Below are 14,846 nucleotides of genomic sequence, written 5' to 3' on the forward strand. Positions count from 1 at the left end.
GGAGTTAGAATGCTGTGATGAGTTTAATGTCCAATGTTCTCCTCATGAGAATTCTGTATATGTTGTCGGCACTCCTGTTGAGTCTCCACCATTCCAAGATTTTGTGGGAGTGGAACATATTGATTTTCTTGGTGTTGATGACTTTGATTTGGTTTACCATCCTTACATTGTAGATTTTGGCAACAGTCTGAAACTCAATATAGTTTGGAATGCTCACTTTGTTGAACTTAAATTTCTCAAACGACTTCGGCAATTACTTTACTCAAAGTATCTATTTTTGTGGTATGGCCGAATTCAATTTTTGACCAAGATTTTGGAGTGGAGTGATATGCTCGTGGTAATAGCTCTTAAAGGCACAATCAATGTTCGAAATCCATGTTTGACTGAAAATGTTTGAGCTTGGCATTCTAGTTTTTTTTTGGTTTGTTTTTTTTGTTTTTGTTTTTGTTTTTCTCTTTTGATGGTCTGGTATAGCCACATGTCTCTAACTCAAAGTTGTTGTATGACTCGTTCTACGGCGCTTTGAGTGAAACATGGGGAGAAAAGTAGTACCCGTTCAATCACGTGACGATTCGGTGGATTTAAATACTTGTTCATAATAATTTTTGTTGCCGGGCTACCACGAGCCGGCGGTACTAATGTCATTTGTCTCTTAGTAGGTAGTCGGTTCTTAAGTCTTTTGCAGGGCAACACGCTACCGCACCAGCCTTGGTAGTTTGGGTCTAGAAGTCGGGGTGAGTGAGGCATTCAGGAGCCCTAAGCATGGGTTCGACTATGTGTCGCGGTTGTAAGCCCAAGAAAGCTCCGGCGATGGCCTTGTGCGACTAGCTATGGTTCCGAACGTGGGGCCGAAAGAGTGGGCCTTGGAAGCGGTTTCGATGATGAATAGAGGCGATGACCCAAAATCCTCCAACTTGGTCGAGGTATAGGGTGGTTGACATTCCACCCCGTCGGTATTTTTGTTGTCCCTCTCTTATTTACCGTCTTTTGCATTGAGGACACTGCATATTTCAAGTTGGGGGGGATGGTTTATGCTTTTAGTTTATTTTCTTGGTTTTGCATAGAAAATTTTAAATTTTTTTGTGCAATTTTCCCTTATAATTAGTGATTTCAAGTGTTAGATACTTAGATTATGCTCAATTTTTCCCTAATAATGGCAAGAGTCGTGTACCCCATCAAATTTGATCATGTGTTGAATCCACGTGCATGCATATATGTGAACTTTGTTAAACAAATTGAGCTCCAAGTTGTGTCAAGTAGCATGCATCGCCTAGAGTTGAAGTTCGTTTTGAAGCATCCCATGCTTGTTTGTCTCTTTTTCTGCACTTGCGTAAATAATTTCCGTTTGTTCATACTTGAGTAGTTTAGATATCTTTTATGCATCATTTTTGAGTTTATTGGCGTACGTAGGAAATGATACAAGGCAATTTTTGCGTGATAAAACCACAAATGTGTTCCCTCGTTCCAAATTGTTGAACCGTAGTCCGAGTCTCCATTTTTGCTCAAGCTTAGGAAGCCGGATGTGTGGAGGGTTGTGTGGGATGGTGTCTAAATTGTTGTGAGGTGGTTTGGGGGTGTGCTAAATGCGTTGGAATTGATCGGAAGTTGAAACAGTGGAGTGAAGAAAATTTTTTGGTTTCTGCCCAAAGTGTACCCGTACCGAGAAAGACCAATACCGGTACACCTCGGGCAGTTCTTGAAGAAATTCTGGCCGGCTCTCTCATGTCCCCAGCCCCACTTTTAAAAACCCAAAATCCACCTTTTTCCTTTTCAACCCACGGCTCCAGAGAAAAAGAAAAATAAACCCCTCCCCCCCCCCCCCCCCCCCCCCATTCTCTCACCTCTCTCTCGGTTTTCCCTCAACCCCACTCTTAAAATCCATCAAACCTCCACCAATCTCCAAGTTTCAAACCAAAACCCAATCTTTTCTTCCAAACCCACGGTATTGCAGAATCCTCCGCCCCATTCCCTTATCTCTCTCTCGGTTGTCAACCAAAACCCCAAACTTTCCTTAAAAAAAAAAAACCAGTCAAACCCATTTCAATTCTTCAAATTCCAACCTGGAAATCACAAGTTTGCGTATCAATCATGGCTGTTGGGGTTCGAAATCAGGGATTCAAGACCGAAATCGAGAGGTCACTAATGGGTTCTCCTCTCTAAATCCGAAATCCCCTGCACCCAAGGTAATCCGAAATTCCCTCTCTCATTTACAGATTTTGAGAGTTCATCTCTCTCTCTCTCTCTCTCTCTCTCCATGGAAGTTCAGCCATTACCACCATATTCCTCCCCCTGCTCAGTTTTGAAACCCTAACCCCATTTCCTTTTATTTAAATTGAAACCCTAACTGAAACCCCTGAGAACCGAAAAAAAAAAAAAACCCTTAGTCCCGTTTCCGTTATTTCTGTTCTATATTTGGATTTGGAGCTGTGATTTCGCTGTGGTAATTTGGTTTTCGGCTGGAATTTCTGTTGATTTTTGCTGCGATTACGGTGGGGTATTATAGTCTGTTTGGGGCTGATTTTCCCGAAATTTTCTGGCGTGGGTTGTGTTCTCTGATTTCCGTGGTTTTGGGAATTGTGCTTACTACTGTAGTTCGTTTTTGGGCTGATTTTTTCTTTCAGTTGATGTGTGTGGGCTGTGATTTCTTTCTCCATTTGGTTTTAGAGGCTGAAATTTTTGTTGAAATCTGCTGGTTTCTGCTTTTTGGTGTTATTTGCTGCAATGGGTCGATCAAAACTAATGGCAGATGGGATTAAGTCTTACCGGGCAGACGGAACTAGAGTTCCAGGGTATTGCAGGCCCGTAGACCCGGAGGTGGCTGCTGAAAGGGAAATCGAACAGGAGGAGGCGGGGAGGAAGAGAAAAAGGGATAAGGAGGAAGCTGAACGAAAGAAGTGGGGGTATGGGCTAAAGGGCCGAAAATTCACGTGCGAAAGACAAGTGGACAGTGCCAAGATGGGGGCTCACCCTATAATTGAAGTCATCAATCAGAATGGTTTACCTTTTTTCTTCTCATCAATTAAGGGCTATAAACCCAATCTAGTCGTGAATTTTTATGCAAACATGGTTGTGTACAAAAGTGAGGAAAGGATAGAGTCCCACATCGGGAACAAGAAAGTAACCGTTAACCCCACAGTCATAGCCAAGTATTTGGGAAATTATTGTCGCCCTGAAGCCCACACTGTCACTTACCCATCCGATGGGTGGTCCAAGTCCGAAACTGAAATTATGAACACCCTCACGGACAAGTCACTGGTAAAGAATAGGTATGTTCATGGGCGTTTGTTCGAGCTTTATTGTGTGATTAACAAGGTGGTGCACTTCAATTTGTTCCCCCATGGTTCGGAGAAAAGGCCGCATAAGTCGGACGAGGAAGTTCTTTATGCTTTTGGCTCTGTGGATGAGGTGGTTGATTGGGCTCGGTGGATTTGGTTAGAAATGATGAAATTCAGGCAGCGTAGTACTTTTGGCGCCAAGGTCAATATTCCCTTCCCCGCCATGATCACTGTAATCTGCGAAAGCCAAGGAGTTCGTACCACTGAAAAATTTACCCCTGGATCCCCCGGTCCCATTACAGGAGGTTCGGTGGAGAAGAGCAAATCCATGTCGAAGCCTCTGTTCTCAGCGGCAAGCAGCTCCCGCCCCATCGCACCAAGAGGACCCGAAAGAAATGAACAATGGTTGGAGATCTTGATGTGCCGCTGTGACACAATTCAGAAGGAACAGAGTGAGTTGAGGAAAGAAATGGTGAAAGAGGTTAGGAGACGGAAGAAGAAGGAGGATAAAATGATGAGAATGTTGAAACATATGTCAGGTTGTGGTGTGGGGAGCTCTAGTGACCCCTATGCCCCCACGCAAGAGGATGAGGAGAACACCACGGACGAGGAGAAGGAGGTGATCATAGCAGATTCGAGCGAGCCTCGTCGCTCGGGAAAGGAACAAATGAGAGAGGATGATGATGAGGATGAGGAGGATGATTGAGGGTTCTCTTTTGGGCTATCTACTTGGTGGCCGGCACGTAGCCGTGGTTGGGTAGTTTAGGGGATGGTAGTGGCCAAGGGTAGTTGAAACCAAGCTAAAAATTTATGGCCACTACCCTTTTTGTTTCCCTTTTTTTTTGGCACTAAGGTCATTATAAGCTACTAAAGTCCTTAGTTGATCCTATTGTACGCTCGTTTAACTCCTTTTGATGCATGATCGATATTGAAAGCTAACTTAGTATGAAATTTCCGTTTAACTTAGTTTGTTGTGAATAATTACTTAGTTTTTTTTCTGCTCGGCGCTCTTTTGATTAGCATGCATAGCTTTTTGTTTCCTGCTATTGCGATTCTTGCTAGCGCTTATCATGGGATGTTCTAGCTTATTACTTTGTGCAAGTTCATATCAGAGTACTTCCTTTTGAGTCCTGGAAGTGAAATTCAAGGTGAATGTGTGTTGCTTGGCCGTTGGCATGATTTGTTCACCTTAGTTCATTGTATGCACGTACGTGGGTTGCATGTGATTGAGTTCGAAGGGGTGTTGATTGTGGACTCTTGCCGTATCCTAAGTTGAGCATAATTTCGTATTTTGTTTCGGGGAAAAATTGCATAGAATAGTCATATACTTTTTGTTTAAGTTTGCTAGGGACTAGCAAAGTCCAAGTTGGGGGGTGTGATAAGCCCTCAATAGTGTAAATAAATGGGCTTATCGATCCCTATTTTGTCACTCTCATGTGCGTAACTTGCTTTATTTAGATGATATTGCACGGAGGTTGTGTTTTTGTGAGTTATAGGTAAAATGTGGAAATAAGACGTTTTGAACGCTAAGGAGAACAACCCGAAAGCATCCAAAGAGCCAAGACCATGTGGCATCCCGCCACCGAGTCCCAAGGAGCATGTAAAGAAGGGTCGAAGGCTATTCGGGGCATCAAAGTGGCCGTTGAAAAGAAGAAAACAATTTTGTAGTTTTCTGCCAGTAGTGTACCGGTACAGAGGATCTGTGGTACCTGTACAACTCGGACAGATTTGTTTCAAAATGCTGAGAAACAAGACTTGTACCGGTACCGAGATTTTGTGGTACCGGTACAACCTGGAAAAAATCTGCTTTTTGTGCCCAACTTTTGTAGCTTTCTAGGGGCATTTAGGACCTTTGTAACTCATTTTTAAGGGGCTATAAATACCCCCAGACCTGATTGGGATAGAGATCCTTCAATTTCACTTCTCTCTCTACCCCCCTCCTCTTCTTAGCTCTTACTCTCTCTTCGAAGGAGGTTGATTTCTAGGGTTTGGAGGCTTGTGTTCTTCATTAAAGTTGTAAGTTAACTCAAGATCTTTCTTAATTTAGTTTTTATTTTCGTTTTTGTGAATGTTTTCGTATCTTTCCTCATTTCCCTTCATGTTTACACCCACTAAGGGTGAGTAGTGTTCAAGGCTTGGTCATGGGGTAATTTCTACCCCATGATTTAGGTAGTTTAATGGCTTCTCTCATTTCTTGTGCTTAATGTGGTTTGTGAATGGATTAAGTTCATTTTTATGTAACAAAACCTAGGGTTGTTAACCTCTTTGATTATGTGTAGACAAGGACTTGATCTCTTGCCACATGTAATGCTTGGAGCTATGTCACTCTATGTGTTTGCCAAAATGCCTCAAAGAACTTGTTAAGCTCTAATCTTTGGTCTAAAACTAGAGATGTTAACTTCTTTGATTGAGTGTAGACAAGTCTCTTGGCACACCCAATGCTTGAAACCATGGCTCTCTTTGTGTTCGATAAAATGCCTAAACGAGTTTTCATCCATTTCCAAACCCCGTTGTATGAGTTAAACTTGATTTTCATAGTTAAATCTTCCGAGTGAGATCGAATGACTTCGATTCTCACTTGAGTTATCAAAGAGTTGAATTAAACGGCCTAAGTTATGGGCGGAATGAACCCCTAGACCTTGCCGCTTTTAATTTCTAGTCAATCTTCGTTTTCAATTAAAGTTAGAAGGTAGAGAGAATTTTCATCACTCAAAAGTTGGCCATCTCAAAGCCAAACTAAAGGTTGGCGGTCCTAACGCTAAAAACCCTTCGTAAAGCAAACCTTCCAGCCTAGCTCCATTGGCTCCCTGTGGATTCGACCTCGGACTTCCGAGTTTATTATGCTACAACTAACCTAGCCCTACGCTTGGGGCGCTCTTTACTACGACACACTTTGGTCGAGCAAGCAATTTTTCTCCCAAATCCTTTACGATCAATGAGAGAGTTTGGGTTCGATTGAGTTTAATAAGCCGAACCGAAACACACCCGAGCCTTGATGAGCTCAATTAGAGCCTAGATTCGACTCGGCTCAATTCGTTTAAGTTTAACAAGCCGAACCCGAGCTTTGAAAAAATTTAACGAGCCGAACTCGAGACAGACTAATACCTTAACGAACCCAATTGAACCGAACTCGAGCTTTGAAAAATTTTAACGAACTGAACTCGAGCCAACTTGTTCAGACTCTAATCAAACTAGAGCCGAACTCGAGCCAGACTAGCACCTTAATGAACTCGAGCCAAACTTAATAGGGTTCGGCTCAATTCGACTCGTTTACAACCCTATCCACAACTAGCTATCTTGATCAAGAGCAGAACTATGCCAGTCAATATGGCCCAGAAGGTAAAGCTCCAGCCTCTAAGTAGGACTTGGGATGGTGCTAGGCCGAACGTGTTATGCCCCCAAATGACGTCATTTTGGGGCGGTCAAGGGGGAGATTATTTGTGTTGCAAGGGCCTTATTTCGTGGGCAAGAAATGGGCTATTTTTTTGATTTTTCCAGGGGCCATTACGGGTTCTACAAAAATGATTCAAATCACAAGTTATTCTTAGGGAAAAAAACTGTAATAGTCATTGTAGTTAAGTGTTCGTGTCAATTTGGTCCATGTAGTTATAATTGGCTCGATTTACACTCTGTACTTTCCATTTTGTTTCAATTCGGTCCAATTACTAACTTCTGTTAGTCCGCCGTTAGTCCTTTAAATAGAAAAATCATATGGCCTCTTTTTTGGGGTTAAAACAGACCCGTTCGGCTAAATAAGCCAATTTTCTTATTTTTTGTCCTTATTCAAATTTTTTTTCGTATTTGTTAGTTTTTCGTCAATTTTTTGGGGGTTATTGCATCATCATGACGAGAAGAATCTAAAAAGTAAAAAATTATTATCGAAATTCAATTTTTTTTTAATAAAGACGAAAAAATTGGCTTAGATTTATTTTTCAACATTCCTAGTCAGGAATCAGTGCATGGGCCAAATGTAGGAAAATGAATGAAATGACAGGGCACTATTTTTTGTAACCACTTGGGCTGTTAAGTTAGGTTTATTGTAACCTAGTTGAGTGGTTTGTTATGTCTATGTATTAAGTTATGACATGGTAAATTTGGAACTGAGTTTATATAATATTCTGACTTTTGGACATGGTTATTTATCATGTTGTGACTTTTAGTATCATGTTGTGACTTTTGGACATGGTTCTATATGCATTTTCAGTACTATGCAGAAAAATAAGGCATCTCAGTATTTGTCCACAAGTTGAACATGTAGACAATATCAGTGGTTATGATGCCTCATGACTGATCATGAATATGCTGAATTCGATGGCAACTTTTTGTAGAAAATTATAACTAACTTTCTTCCCAAGTGCCTCCTTATCAATGGAGAATGGAAGATTGAACTGTGTTTTGGTTCGGAGGTATATTAGGGCAAGAGGGGAATGAGTAACCCTATTCAGCTAAATAAGCCAACTGGTTTATTTTTTTTGTCCTTATTCAATTTTTTTTCGTATTTGTTAGTTTTTCGTCATTTTTTTGGAAATTATTGCATCGTCGTAATAAGAGGAATCTAAAAAGTAAAAAATTACGATCGAAACATATTTTTTTTGAATAAAGACAAAAATAAGCCAATGAGCCAATTTTTTTGTCTTTATTAAAAAAAATTGGATTTCGATTATAATTTTTTACTTTTTAGATTCCTCTCATCATAACGATGCAATAATCCCAAAAAAATTGACGAAAAACTAACAAATACAAAAAAAAATTCAATAAGGATAAAAAAATAAGCTAGTTGGCTTATTTAGCCGAACGAGTCTATTTTAACCCCCAAAAAGGGGGCCATATAATTTTGTAGTTTAAAGGACTAACGGCGGACTAACGGAAATTAGTAATTGGACCAAATTGAAACAAAATGAAAAGTACAGAGTGTAAATCGAGCCAATTACAACTACAGGGACCAAATTGACACAAATACTTAACTACAGGGACTATTTCAGTTTTTTCCCCTTATTCTTAAAGACTTGGGCCTGCAATAACTTCTATAATGTGCGGGCGCGTGCGTAAACGGGAGCACGAGCATTAAAGTATTTTAAAAAAAACTCAGCTCGCTAAGAGAGATTTGATTCAATAAAAGAGGTTCGTTTAGTAAATAATTAAGTTTGGCTTATTAAGTCTCGAGCCAAATTCAAGCTCAAGTTTTTGACTCGTAGCTTGACAAAGCTCGGCTCGGCTCGTTAATTTACAGTCCTTCATGGCACTAGTGGGACGGAAATTTGGACGTATAACGCAAATGAAAAAATTGGGTCAATATTGGCAGCCCGACTTAAAAGGAGAAGAGTGTCATTGTTTGCTTGCAAAAATCCAACAAATATCTGAAGCTCTACAGCAACCAAGGCGTTTTCATACTAATGAATAACTTATGCATCATAATTTTTTAGTTTTATCTTTATTCAAATTTTTTTTTTTTTTTTTGCATTTGTTAGTTTTCAGTCAAATTTTTATGTGATATTGATTAGTCTCGACGAGAGAAATCGAAAAAGTAAAAAATTATGACAATTGCTCAAATATTTTGAGAAATATCCAAGAAAAAGTTCAAATACAGACTTTTTGAGGTTTTCTTTGGATACTTTCCAAAATACTTATATAAAAGTCATAATTTTTTTACTTTTCCGATTCATTTTGTCGAGACGAACCAATATCATTTACTATAAAAGCTTGGCGTAAAACTAAAAAACACGATTTTTTTTAATAAGGACAAAACCAAAAAGCTGTGCTGCATAAATTATTCATTAGCGTGAACCCTTTATGCTTTATACTATGCGAGGCCTGAAGGTTAGTCCGGGCGGATTTGCTCTTCACAATTGACCAAAATTTTCTTCTTGAGATCAAACTGCAAGAAAGAAATTTTTGTGAATCCCGTAATTCCGACGTGGATGACTTATGAGGGAAAAGTGAGGAAATTAGTCGAGATTTACGTAAGCTGGTCCCGGACCGTCGGGCAAAAAAGACCTTAGATTATGCAGATGGCATTTTTGGTTGACTGACCCGTAAATTTATTGATTGGAATAGCTTGACTGAGAATGATATCGGAAGTGTTTATCGGCCAACACTTTGACAAATGATGTATTGGGCTGAAACAGTAGCCAATCTGTAATTTTCGCTCTTTTTATATAACTGGTGGTCAATGAATATGGTTTTCTTATAGCACATCATTGTTTACTTGGTGATTAGAGATTCTGTTGCATATATACAGCATTCTAGCATTCGGAGGAATTTAACAAAATGATACTAATTAAACTCGTATTCTAAACTGTCAAAAAATAATCTCTTTCTAATTTGAACATTCTCACTCTTTCGGTCAACTTCCAATGCCCCTCTTTTGTTGATAATAATAATAACACCGTTAACGGCGAGGCTGGGCTTTGGTGTTTTGTGAGGTGGTGGTTGTCGGTGTAGTTAGGGTTCTGTGGTTTGGTTAGGGTGGGCCGGCCCAAGTTTGGGCTTGATTTAGGCGTTTGGACTTGTTTGATTTATTTGGGTGCTGGGTTGTGCTGTATTGTCTTATGGAAAAATGACGGCCCAGGACGTGTTTTGATAATTAATACCCGCCAAAGATATGCTGAGAACATTTGTTAATACTGAAAATGTCCTTAGAGGGTATTAATTATCAAACACGTCATTGGCCGTCATTTTCCCTTGTCTTATTTTGTTATAATCCCTGTTAGACTTTTGGGTGTTTTGGGCTATGTCCTTGTGGTGTATTTTTCAACTCTTTGTTGGACCCCTTCCTCATGTTTTAATAAAATTTCATCTTTTGCCGATCAAAAAATAATAATAATACCGTTAAACGAGAGACGAAAAATAGTCGTTCGAGAGTGACGTGAAGTAAGAATTAGTAAAAGATATACTCCAATCATCTTCGCTCAACCTTAGAATTCCTTGACACACAAGGTTCCGGATTCAAAAAGCACACCGCTTTGATCAAGGATGAGTTCACAGAGTACTTTTCCTGTGGATTCACATTCCTAGAAATCACATGAACCAGGCTAAGTATTTTTGGTGTTTTTGAAAGGATATATATTTCCCTGTGACACACTATATTATTGTGTCATTTCAACAATGATTCTAGAAAAAAGCAAGCGGAATAGTACAATTGTGTCCTTTTCATCCCCTCCCCCAATTGCATGACCGATACGGCGATACCAGAAGGATAGATAAGAGACTTGAACAGTCACTTGAGATAAGCGATAACTTAAAAATTAAATGGAGTTTTTTTTTTTCCCCCCCCCACATATATGCTTACTCTGAAAAGTCATCCAATGGACTTGTAGTGACTACTAGTCTCTTATAGAACTTCATAAAATTTACATTGAAAACTAATACGATCGTGAAGAAAAGTTGGAGTTGTGCAAGATCCGAGCACCCCGGCACCCCCTTTTGCCCGCCCCTGATGCTGGTGCTCTTGTATTTCCCTCTGAGCACCTTATTGACTAATTCAGCTTTAACCCACTCGTGGTCTGAGGTTTTTCATTCAACTTATCAATGGTATTGAGAGCACATTCGGGTAAGAAGTGACATTGAACAATAAGATTTGGAATGGCTGAATTGACAGCCTTAGTGTCTAGGATGGAGCTCGGATTTCGTAAATGCAAGAGTCAGACTATGAACAACAAGACTTTGAAATTTTAAAATTCAGAAATCTAATAGTTTATTTGATTTAGATTTTGAGGGAGGTTTTTTGGATAATCAGTAGAGAAAGATAGCAAGAGAAATGAGATTAATAATAAAAAAAAAACTTATGGGAGACCATGAGTAGAGAGAGAAATTAGGTTTTGGGATCCAAAATGAACACATTTTTAAGAATTTAAATGTTTAAATAACACCTAATACAAAATAAAATTCTTAACAAATAACAAAATAACTAATATTAATATGAAAATTTGAAGAAGAAAAAAAACCCCAAAACAACGCGGGGCCATGGCTCCCATACGCCCACAAGTAGCTCCGTCATTGCTTAGTGTCCCATCAAATGACTCTAAGCAGTTACATTACATGAAGCTTATCTGTGGATTCACATTCCTAGAAATCACATGAACCAGGCTAAGTATTTTTGGTGTTCCTAAAAGGATATTTCCCTGCGACAAACTACATTTTTGTGTCATTTCAACAATCATAATTCTTGAAAGAAGCAAGTGGAATGGTACAATTGTGTCCTTTTCATCCCCTCCCCCGATTGCATGACCGATACGGCGATACCAGATGGATAGATAGAGACTTGAACAGTCACTTGAGATAAGTGATAACTTAAAAATTAAATGGAGTTTTTTCTTTTTCCACACATACATATGCAGCTTACGCTGATAAGTCATCCTATGGACTTGTAGTGACTACTAGCTGTCTCTTATAGAACTTTATAAAATTTACATGAAAAACTAATACGATCGTGAAGAAAAGTTGGAGTTGTGCAAGGTCCGAGCACCCTGACGTCCCCTTTCGCCCACCCCTGATGATGGTGCTCTTGTATTTCTCTCTGAGCACCTTATTGACTAATTTAGCTTTAACCCACTCGTTGTCTGAGGTTTTGCCATATTGACCCAATTAACTGCATGAAATTTCCTATGGTCGTACGTCGGTAGACTACCAAAGGAAATCTCGATTTCATTTAGCTTATCAATGGTATTGAGAGCACATTCGGGTAAGAAGTGACATTGAACCATACTATCATCAGGAATGGCTGAATTGACAGCCTTAGCGCCTGGGACAGAGCCAAGATTTTGTAAATATGGGAGCCAGACTATGAAAAACAAGATTTTGAAATTTCAAAATTCGGAAATCTAATAGTTTGTTTGATTTAGATTTTGAGGGAGGTTTTTTGGATATTCAGTGGAGAGACATAGAAAGAAAAATGAGATTAATAATTGAAGAAAAAACTTATGGAGACCATGAGCAGAGAGAGAAATTGAATTTTGAGACAAAAAACAAACACATTTTTAAGCATTTAAATGTCTAAATAACACCCAATGAAAAATAAAATTCTTAACAAATAACAAAATAACTAATATTAATATGAAAATTTGAAGAAGAAGAAAAACCCTGAAACAACGCGGGAGTCATGGCTCCCATACGCCCACAAATAGCTCCTTCATTGCTTAGTGTCCCATCAAATGACTCTAAGCAGTTACATTACATGAAGCTTATCTATCTCATTTTTTTTCCTTACTGTTTTGTTTGGATTGTGAATATTTTATTTTTATATATTTTCCATACGAAAAGGGAAATGAGAGGGAAGACAACAATAGAAAAAAAAAGACCTCTCCAGTTGTTGGGGACGTGATGCAAAAAATCACAAGTTTATGGGCGTGTTCAGTGGTCTTCCTCTAGGATGCAAAAAGCCTCTCCTGTCTGGGCACCCAATGAGGGTTGTCTCTACTGGCCAGGAGGTTTGCTCTCACCTTAGAGGTGCGAGTTTGATTCTCGAGTGTATGTTAACTAGTTGAGCAAGAGGTGAAAGTCTGTTAGCGTACCAGGTAAACTCATGGGTGCGTCAAGTGGTCTCCTTACAATTTTTTTTGAATTTCAGGGGGCCTTCCAAGCTACTTGCAACCCCTTATAATAATCCAATAACGATGCCTCATTTTTTATTTTCGCTTTAGGTCTCTGGAAAGTCAGGACCTAGAAACACCGTGCATTACCAAAAAAAAAAAAAAAATACATGCATTTTTGAGTTCATTTGATTCAATATATAGGGTAAACATATTTTCTGTTAAACACCGAGGAACATGTACATTTATACAAAAATCATATTATCATAAAATGTTTCTTTTCCTTGGAACACCACAACAATCCTCAGCTTACTTCCATAATTCTCAGCTTACTTCCTTACAACGAGGGTAAACGTTTCTCACTCCTAAGAAAGAAGTACATTACAGACAGAGACGAAAGAGAAGAAATGAGTACTCCATCCGTCCAAAATTTAGTCCAAAAGCACGAAAACAATTTTGAATATTATGCACAAAAGTAGTACTTCATTTCTCACAACGACTTAAAATTGTAGAACAGATATTTTACTCCATAATTGGGAAAGCTGTTCAAACCAACAAGGCTGCTAGTTCACGAGTAGACACCAACCGCTTGTAAATCTCCATAACCATCCTACCATCGACAATTTCATTGCTAGCGCTAGCCACCATCGGAACCGGCCCGCTTTTCGGGATCCTCTTCCCTCCGAAAAGCCCAGTCTCCTTGTCACCGACCAAACGGACCATCATATTGATGTACGCGCTGTGAAACTTTGTCAGGAGCTTCACGGGCAAAACTACCTTGAACTTGAGCTTCCGAACGAGCCGTAGCTTCCAACCGCGGCGTTGGTTGTTTCCGAGCCTCGCGACCTTCATCCTCTTCTTGGTGTCGTCCAGTCTTTGGTACTTCCTCCTCCTCCAGTACCTCTTGAGGTTGTCGAGGTATGTCGCCGGAACCATGTCCATGTTGGAGAGAGAGAGAGAGAGAGAGAGAGAGAGAGAGAAGGGTTAGTTTGGGTGTGTGAATTGAATTATGGAATGGGAGACAAAAGGGTGTTTATATAGGAAAGGTGAATGGCAATGTGGGAATGTTGAATCGTACGTTTAAGAGTCAACGATAAGCAAGCAGTATATTGCCTGAAAATACATGCATATGATCTGTACTTTATTGGTCACGGATGTCATAATTGACTTTTCTTTTCTTTTTTTTCGGAACATGGAATATCAGCAAGACCCTGTTTATTTTTTATTTTTTGCCTTTTTCAAAATACAAGCATATGATCTGTACTTTATTGGAATGTCAACATATTTAGCACAATATCTGTGGCTTCTTTGGTTCACCGTGTACTTGCTTACGCAAAGGAAGTGGCAGACATAAGGCGCGCTGAGACCGGAAGGGCCCCTGCACAACTCTGAATTCTACCATGTACTATACTAGTTTTTCAAAGAAAAATTCAATGGCCGGGATTGGTCTCTGCATGTTCCTCAAGTAAAAGAAGTACTTTATGAAAATTCTTACATATGTGTAAAAAAATAAGAATTTCGACCAAAACCGAGATGATTCACTCAGCTTGAAAGTAAGCCAATTACGAAAAAAAAGAAGGTAATTAAATTAGGATATTTCTCACTCAACCCATTTATATGTGCGATCCATTGGCTGTATCTTTTTTTTTTGGCTACATGGCACTAGTGGGTAAAAATTTTGTACTATAGCACAAAATGGAAAAAAAAAAAAATTGGGTCAATATTGGCAGCCCGACTATAAGGAGGAAGAGTACTGTCGCTTGGAAATAAATATAATTAACAAATATCTGAAGCTCTACATTACATCATGCATATGTCAATTTTGGTTGACTGGCCCCTAAATTTATTGTTCGGAGTAGCTTGACGGAGAATGAATCGATCGGGAGTGTTTATCGGCAGACCCTTTGACATTAATATTGTGCTGAAACAGTCGCCAGCCAATCTAGTAATTTTCTCACTTTAAAACTGTTGGTCATGAATACTGAGTATGATTTTCTTTTAGCACATCATTGTTTACTAGCTTGGTGATTAGGGCTTCTGTTCC

Source organism: Rhododendron vialii, chromosome 9a (assembly GCF_030253575.1).
Source record: "Rhododendron vialii isolate Sample 1 chromosome 9a, ASM3025357v1".
Lineage (NCBI taxonomy): Eukaryota > Viridiplantae > Streptophyta > Magnoliopsida > Ericales > Ericaceae > Rhododendron > Rhododendron vialii.